This window comes from Callithrix jacchus, chromosome 8, assembly GCF_049354715.1.
Source record: "Callithrix jacchus isolate 240 chromosome 8, calJac240_pri, whole genome shotgun sequence".
NCBI lineage: Eukaryota > Metazoa > Chordata > Mammalia > Primates > Cebidae > Callithrix > Callithrix jacchus.
Window position 1 is genome coordinate 75,316,667 of NC_133509.1, and position 8,659 is coordinate 75,325,325.

Here is an 8,659-nt window from a genome sequence, read left to right on the forward strand (position 1 = left end):
GCCGAGGTGGGAGGATCACTTGAGGTCAGGAGTTTAAGACAAGCCTGGCCAACATGGTGAAACCCTGTCTCTACTAAAAAATACAAAAATTAGCCAGGCATGGTTGCAGATGCCTGTAACCCTAGATACTCGGAAGGCTGAGGTAGGAGAATCACTTGAACCTGAGGGGTAGAGGTTGTAGTGAGCCTAGATCACATCACTGCACTCCAGTCTTGGTGACAGAGTGAGACTCTATCTCAAAAAACAAACAAACTTATACTATTGAGAATAAATAATACAAAAAAGCAAGAGTTCAAATAACTAAATGAAATTCATTGTTCACCTATAGGTGGTTAGTTCACCTAAATCCATAGAGGAACTATGAACCATAAGCCAATTGATGTTAAATAAACTTCCTAGATACCGATACTAACTCATACATTATCTGCTTCTCCTCCCCTTAAGATTTTAAATATGACAAATAACCCTAAAATCATCTTAATTACTGATTTTTTTAAAAAGCGTATGTGGCAATTTGTCTCTCAGCATTTTCTGATCTCCTTGGTTCTATGCAATTCACCTTCCTCCTTCAGTTTACTCCTGCTGGCTTTTCTATCCAAGCTGTTTTGCCCCATTTCTGGTTTACAACTAACATTACTTTCCTATGTTTCTGAATCTTAATCACTTTATTTCTGAAATTTCATCAAACATTCTTTGAACCAGCAATTCTACTCCATAATGTGAGAATGGGTAAATTGACTATCTCTAGAAAGGAAAAATTTATATTATAGTACAAATACACAGAGAACTTTGTGACAGATATTAAAAGATTCAGCATTTTAAGGCGGGGGTATGATCTCCTGAAATACTACCTCATACTTTTTCTTTAGCTGCACTTTATCGCAAATCAAGAGCTTAATCATTTATCACATTTGAATAGGAAAATTTAAACTATATTTAGATCTACTAATGCAGTCAGAAATGTAGCAACAGCAGAACTATCCTCCATAAGGAATTTGGGCTCTGTCATTACTTCACTGGTCTATAGAAAATGTGCAAAATTATTAGTCAGTAACTCTACTTTCTGCATAGATATGGAGGCTGACTTCAGAAGAAATGCAAATACAAGCTACATCCACCACATTGAATTTGACAAGAGGAAAATCCACAGCCAGATGACTCTGGACATCTGCCATAAGCAATCCTGTATAAATAACTCTGAACTTAGGATATATGGGCATATTGAAATTCAAATTAGGGTTTGAGAGCTCCAAGGTTCATTTAAACACCCCAGGATGAAAAATGTTTAGCTGTGCTCCAGTCCTCTAACACAGATGATTCTGTCTGTCTGTAAGCAGTTTAACCCTAAAGTAACTGTTTAGTCTGCATATTAAGATTATGTGGAGTTTTAAAAATTATTTAAAGGAACACAATAATAAATGAGTTGTTGACAATGGAAAATATTTCTACACAAAAAAAATCATTAATTAGACAAAAATTCTACAACATAGAGGCATAGTAATTAAACACTTAATGACAAAAATAACATTTCCTTGACTCTTATTTGTTATATATACTAGCAATATACAATGTTTGTTAAAAACAAAAAGGAAAATAAATATGTTAGTTACATTAGGAATCATAGATAAGGTGGTCATATAATTTACTGTCCAAACCAGAACACTTTGGAAATCATGAGAATTACTTTAGAATAATTCATAAGCTAGAAATGTCCTGAGCAAATGGTGGTGACATGGTCACCATTTTTAGAGGATGCATACCTATTGAGCTCTCTTTTTGAAAGCAACGAATGTTACTTTAACTGAGATTAACCTATGTAATCAATCCCCCATTCTCATAAATAGAGCAGAATGTTTAAAAAAACAACATGTATCCATGTCATTTGCAGTGATTCAGCCTTATGAAGTTGCTTTAGATACATCTCATTTTCTGTGGCTTTTAAAGGACATTTGGCAATTATTTCTTTGTTTTTAAAGGTAAGTGTTTAGATTTTTATCCAAGTAATGAGGACAAAGATCATATTTTCTAAAAGGTTAATTTGGATGCAATTCATTGTATTTTCATGGAATTAAGAGGGATATAATTCTGTTCATTGATAAAATATTTTCTGGTTACTTCTCTCAGATATTTCTAATGTTTAACAAACATCACTGATGCAGGATTTTTTTCTTAGTCCCTTTGCCACTGGAGACCTCTGCCTTGATCAAGTTATGCTACTTGCCTCGGGAGGTGCCCTGCCCAATCAGCTGGCATAGACTGAGTCTGGTGTATGCATTGTTTTTCTGTTCTTGTCCCATGCACAAGAATGCAGATGCACTGAACCTTGAAGGGTGAGGAGGGCAGAGAAGAATTTTATTGAATGATGAAACAGCTTTCAGCAGAGAGGAGATGCAAGGGTGGTCTCCCTAACTGAAGGCAGGAAAGTCCCCTGTGTGTCTGGGTACAAGGCCTTTTATGGACTCAGAATGGGGATTGTGTGCCGATTGGTTTGTAAGTATCCAAAAAAGGTTAAAGTGAAGACATCACTCAAAGGTGGGCACAACAGTGTAGAAAACCTATAGGAAAGGGTAGGTATATATAAAACAGGTGAAAGGTGGGGATCAATTAGGAAAGCATGCCAATCAGAAAGACAAGTTCTCAATCCAGACAGAGTATTTAACTTGTAGCTTGGCTTTCAGGCATTAAACTGTCTTTGGCTTGGAAGTGGGGTTTCATAGGAACCCAGCCCTATCTGCCTAGGCATTTGACCTCCTCCTGCCACTATCATCATCACTGTGGTGATTATTACTGTGGTTAGTAATTCACAGTATTACATTGGAATTTTAAATTTAAAATCACATTTTTATTATTTCCACTCCCTTATAATTACAAGTACAGGCTGAAGGTTTATATTTCATTGCAAAAACCAAACTGGCTGCCATACATTTGAATAAGTTACATTATTCAATTGATACAGTGGTGCAGAGTAGATGTTTAACATTTAGTGTGGCTTCCTATGGCCCTATTCATATAGCCTTCATGGTTTTTAAAGAATAAAGCCAAAATAAATTTTTTGAGCTCTTTTATCCAAGTTATCTTCATCACAACACCCAAAATTCCTTGAGATTTTTGATTATACATTTAGATTCATTGAAATTTGATTTCATAATGTAGGTAGAAAATGATTGCTTTTGACCCAAGAGTAAAACAAGAGAACTGGATTATTATTATTATTATTATTACTGTATCTCATAGGTATATGATATCCTTGAGTTTTCAGTTCTTCAAACCTAATTTTTTAACAGCATTTAGTTTGCACACATATTGTAGCTCATTATGATTCCACTGACCATTTGAAAAGTAGTGGCTATTTTGGTTCTAATTATATAATTATGCAGCTACTCATTTAGTTTCAATATTAGTTCCAGGGATATAATTTAAAAGAAAAGTTTCTCACATTTTATTTTAAGAGTTTGTAAAGTTTTACTTGGTTGGCATTGCCTATATTTTAAGGCCATATCTTTATTCTTTTAAAATTTATGAATTTTTTTTGTTATATGATATGTGATTTTTGCCCCAAAAGGTATCTTTTATACTTTACCCTATGCCTGAATGCTTTCCTTAAATTATGATATCATTCTCGTATTGTCTTTCAGATCAATCTTCATCCCAGATCATTCCCAATCAATCTTATTATGGGAAAAATAATTTACTTCCCAGATGGATTCTAAGTAGAAAACTTTCACATTACGAATTATTTACCATTTCTTATTCTAAATATAAGATGGCTGATATTTTTGGTCAATTGTTTTACTATTTTGTGATTTATATCAAAATCTGTCTTTAAATATTTTTGAGACTGAAGCAAGCATTTTCAACTTGCTTTAGACAGCACCATAAGCAGTGCCAAGTTCAATTTTGATGTTTAAATATACTTTGGGTTCATCAAAATAATCTGTCTGTTGAGGAATATACTATCCCACATAGACAGACATCACCACAAAGGTTTTTGTTACTTAATTGCTTGATATAGTTATAAAAGTTGCTTAATAGCCAAATATTTTAACAAAATTTGAAATAGATTATTACTTTTTTTAATTGAACAAATTGTCTATTGAAGTTCCTGTAATATAATTTCCCAGAGTTTTAAATTTAAGCTTACTCTTTAAAAAACTGCTCAACAGTTTAATAAACCAAGACAAGATTTTACTTTACTACATAAAGTGACACTACAACTTTATGTTGGGAGAGTAGGCTTAAAAGCAGAGGGTGGCCAAACTGCTAAATTATTACATTTCAGTCTAAAAAATGTTAATTGATGACTTTGGTGACGTTAAAGGCTATAACAAAAGTAGTGTCTGTCTACTGTGCCTGTTGAATTTTGTCAAAAATGTTTTATTTCTCAGAAGAGAGGTTTTAGTTCTTCACATCATTTATTCATGTACTGTACTCCCATTGAAAATTAAAGTTGTTATGCTATACTCCAGTGGTATAAGGTTGTCCATGTACTTGGCGGAATAGATGGTACACAGGCACCTCTTCTGATGTCTTTGTCTATAGAGAGCTCTCTGCCTATGTGTGATTTTTTCACATTTTGGCTCACACTTATGAATGCAAATCCAACACTAAGGGACATTACCAATTTATGGCACACTGGGGATCTGTTAATTCTGTGGACAAGAATTAAGCTGCTCCATATATTCATCTTTTTAATGAGAAAAAAATGATACAATTCAAAAATGAGGATATAATTTAAAACAATTTGTATGTAGTTTAATTCAATTTTTAAATGAAATTCTAATACTTATTTTAGTATTATCTCTCAACATTCAAAATGATATCTTAAAATAAATTTTATTTAATCAATGAAAACAGATAAATTGCTTCATTTACCAGCTGCATGGTAATAGTCAAGGGGTGGATTAAGGGATGTACTAATGATGCTAATGTCAATTATCAAATTACTTTCTTAAAAATATATTAATTAAATTGCAATGCCTTCCTTTGTTGACTTTGACTGCCGTTTCTGAAAGCTTGGAAATCTTGGTTTGGTAGTTAGGAAGACTTTTATTAGGCCAAGTACAGGGAAGTTGAAATGCAGGAGAATACCTCTGATTTAAAATAACTATGTGTTCTTAAATGATTTAACAATTATTATTCAATATAACTCCAACTTATTAAACTATATAAATTTTCAAATAACTACAATTATTAAACTATAACTACAAGTAAACTAATAATAGTCATCTTTTTTCTTTAAAAAATCAATCTAGTATGTGACAAAACAGTATCTGCTTATATAATTATATTTACACCATTGCTATGATTTAAATGTTTGTGTCCTCCCAAATTCATGTGTTGAAATGCTAACCCCAAAATGATGGTAACAGGAGGTGATGTCATTAGGAGGTGATTGCGTCTTGAGGGCTCAACACTCATTAATGGGATTAGGGTTGTTATAAAGCAAGTCCAAGAGCGATCCCTCACCCGTTCCACCATGTGAGGTTGGAGTGATAAGATGGCAGTTTATGAAGAAGTGGGCCCTCATAAGACATTCAATCTGCCAGTGCCTTGATCTTGCACTTCTCAGCCTTTAGATTTACAAAAATATATTATTTTCCCTACTAGGTGATCCCTTGATGTGGTGCTCTCCCCTTTTCCCTAGGGTTCGGGCTTCCTGTGACCAGACTGCAGTGATTGTTATTGCTTTTCTGTGTCTAGCCACCCAGTGGGGCTACTAGGCTCCAGGCTTATGCTAGAGAATGTCTCCAAAGAATCCTGTGATTAAATCTTTTTTCAGGTCTCCTACCTGTGGATACCAGCACCTGCTTCGTTGGAGGTGGCAGAGGAGTGAGGTAAACTCTGAGAGTGTCCTTGGTTGTAGTTATGTTAACTGATAGCTTTCTGGAATACTGGTTATGCTAGCAGTGATGTTCTCACATGGAGGCACTCAGGACCTCTGGTTAGCCAAGATGTTGCTGACAGTGGAATTAGATGTTGTCTTGTCCTTCCTGGGATCAAGTTTATTCTGTCATGAGTTACTGTAATGGCTTGAGTTGATTGGCCTGCAGCAAGGACATGGTACTTTCAAGAGAGCAACAGTTGTGATAGTAGTAGGGTGATCTAAGTTTGTCCTACATTGTCCAGTATATTTTCGTTCCTCAGGCTATGGCCAGGGCCATAAAGCTCCCAAGAGTTCCCATCTTTTGTGTTCCATTACCAGGGTTGGTAGAGAAATAATTACAGGTAGGGGCAGACTGGTCTGGACTCAGACTCACCTTGGGAGGGGCTTGTTGCAACCACTATGGGGGATAGTGGTGGTGGCTCTTAGGCCAAAGAGGTTATGTTCCAGAGGGGTTTTTTGCTGCCTCTTCTGTATTATATAGTTGGTCAGGGAAGTCAGAGATAGCTGGTGGAAAGAGGCTTCAGCCAGGTCCCACATAGTTGGCAAAGTCAGTCTCACTGCTGAAGTGCCCAACTCTGACCATGTCCCAGGGAGTGAGCTTCCCCACCAAAAACACAAGTATAGCTTTCAGACTTTGCCCCTCCCTGTCTGCCCACTCTGTGGCAGTTGCTCCTTCACTTGTATCTGCAGTGGTTCCCATTGCTGGAAATACACAATGCTCCTAGATCAAATCAGGAAGAAATAGAAACTCTGAACCGACCAATAGCCAGTAGCAAGAGTAAAGCAGTGATAAAAGAAATTGCCAATAAAAAAAGTCCAGGACCAGATGGATTCACAGCTGAATTCTGTCAGCCATTCAAAGAATTGATACCGATCTTACTGAAACTATTCGAAAAGACAGAGGAAAAGGTAATCCTCCCTAAATTATTCAATTAAACCAGTATCACCCTAATACAAAAACCAGGAAACAATTTAACAACAACAAACTATAGACCAATATCCCTGATTAACATAGATGAAAAAATCCTCAACAAAATACTAACTAATTAAATCCAACAGTACATCAAAAAGATAATACATCATAATCAAGTGAGTTTTATACCAGGGATGCAGAGATGGATTAATATTCCCAAGTCAAAAATCCTGATACATCATATAAACAGAATTAAAAACAAAAATTATTTGATCATCTCAATAGATGCAGAAAAAGTATTTGACAAAATTCAACATCTCTTTATGATTAAAGCCCTCAGCAAATTGTCATAGAAGCAACATACCTCAAGGTAATAAAAGCCATCTATGGCAATCTTACAACCAACATTATACTGAATGGGGAAATATTGAAAGCATTCCCCCTGAAAACTGGAATAAGACAAGGATACCCATTTTCACCACTTCTATTCAGCACAGTACTGGAAGTCCTAGCCAGAGCAATTAGACAAGAGAAACAAAAGTAGGCATCCAAATCAATAAAGAGGAAGTCAAACTGGCACTGTTTACCAATGATATGACTGCATACCTAGAAAACTCTGAAGAGTCATCCAAAAAGCTCCTAGATGTGATAAGTAAATGCAGAAGAATTTCAGAATAAAAAATCAATGTATGCAAATAAGTACCACTGCTGTACACCAACAATGACCAAGTTGAGAAACAAATCAAGAACTCAATCCCTTTTATAACAGCTGCAAAAAAATAAAATAAAATATTTAGCAATATACCTACCAAGGAGGTAAAAGATATCTACAATGAAAACTACAAAACACTACAAGATAAATCATCAATGACACAAACAAATGGAAACACATCCCATGCTCATGGATGGGCAGAATCTACAAATTTAATGCTATTCCCAATAAATTACCATCATCTTTCTTCACAGAACTAGAAAAAAAATCCTAAAATTCATGTGGAGCCTAAAAAAGAGCCTGCAAAGCCAAAGAAAGACTATGCAAAAAGAACAAATCTGAAAGCATCACATTATCAGACTTCAAACTATGCTACAAGACCATAGTCACCAAAATAGCATGGCACTGGTATAAACATAGGCACACAAACAAGTGAAACAGAATAGATGACTCAGAAATAAAGCCAAATACTTAAATCCAATGGATCTTTGACAAAGCAAACAAAAACATAAGTGGGAAAAGGATACTCTTTTCAACAAATGGTGCTGGAGTAATTGATACCTAGATGTAGAAAAATGAAACTGGATTCTCATCTCGCACTTTATACAAAAATCAACTCAAGTTGGATCAAAGACTTAAATCTAGGACCCAAGACTATAAAATTCTAGAAAACTACATTGACAAAACTCTTCTAGACATTGGCTAAGGCAAAAAATGCTCATGACCGATAACCCAAAAGAACATACAACAGCAGAAATAAATAAATAGGACCTAGTTACACTAAAAGCTTCTGCACAGCAAAACAAATATTCAATAGAATAAACAGACAACCCACAGAATGGGAGAAAATACTCACAAATTATGCATCTAACAAAGGACTATCTAGAATCTACAAGGAATGCAAACAAATCAGCAAGGAAAAAATACCAACAATCTCATCAAAAAGTGGGCGAAGGACCTGAACAGATAATTCTCAAAAGAAGATATACAAATGGTCAAGAAACATGAAAAAATGATCAACATTATTAATTATCAAGAAAATGCACATTGAAACCATAATGAGATGACACTTTACTCCTGCAAGAACGGCCATAATTTAAAAATTTAAAAAGTAATAGACGTTGGTGTGGATGTAGTGAAAAGGAAACAC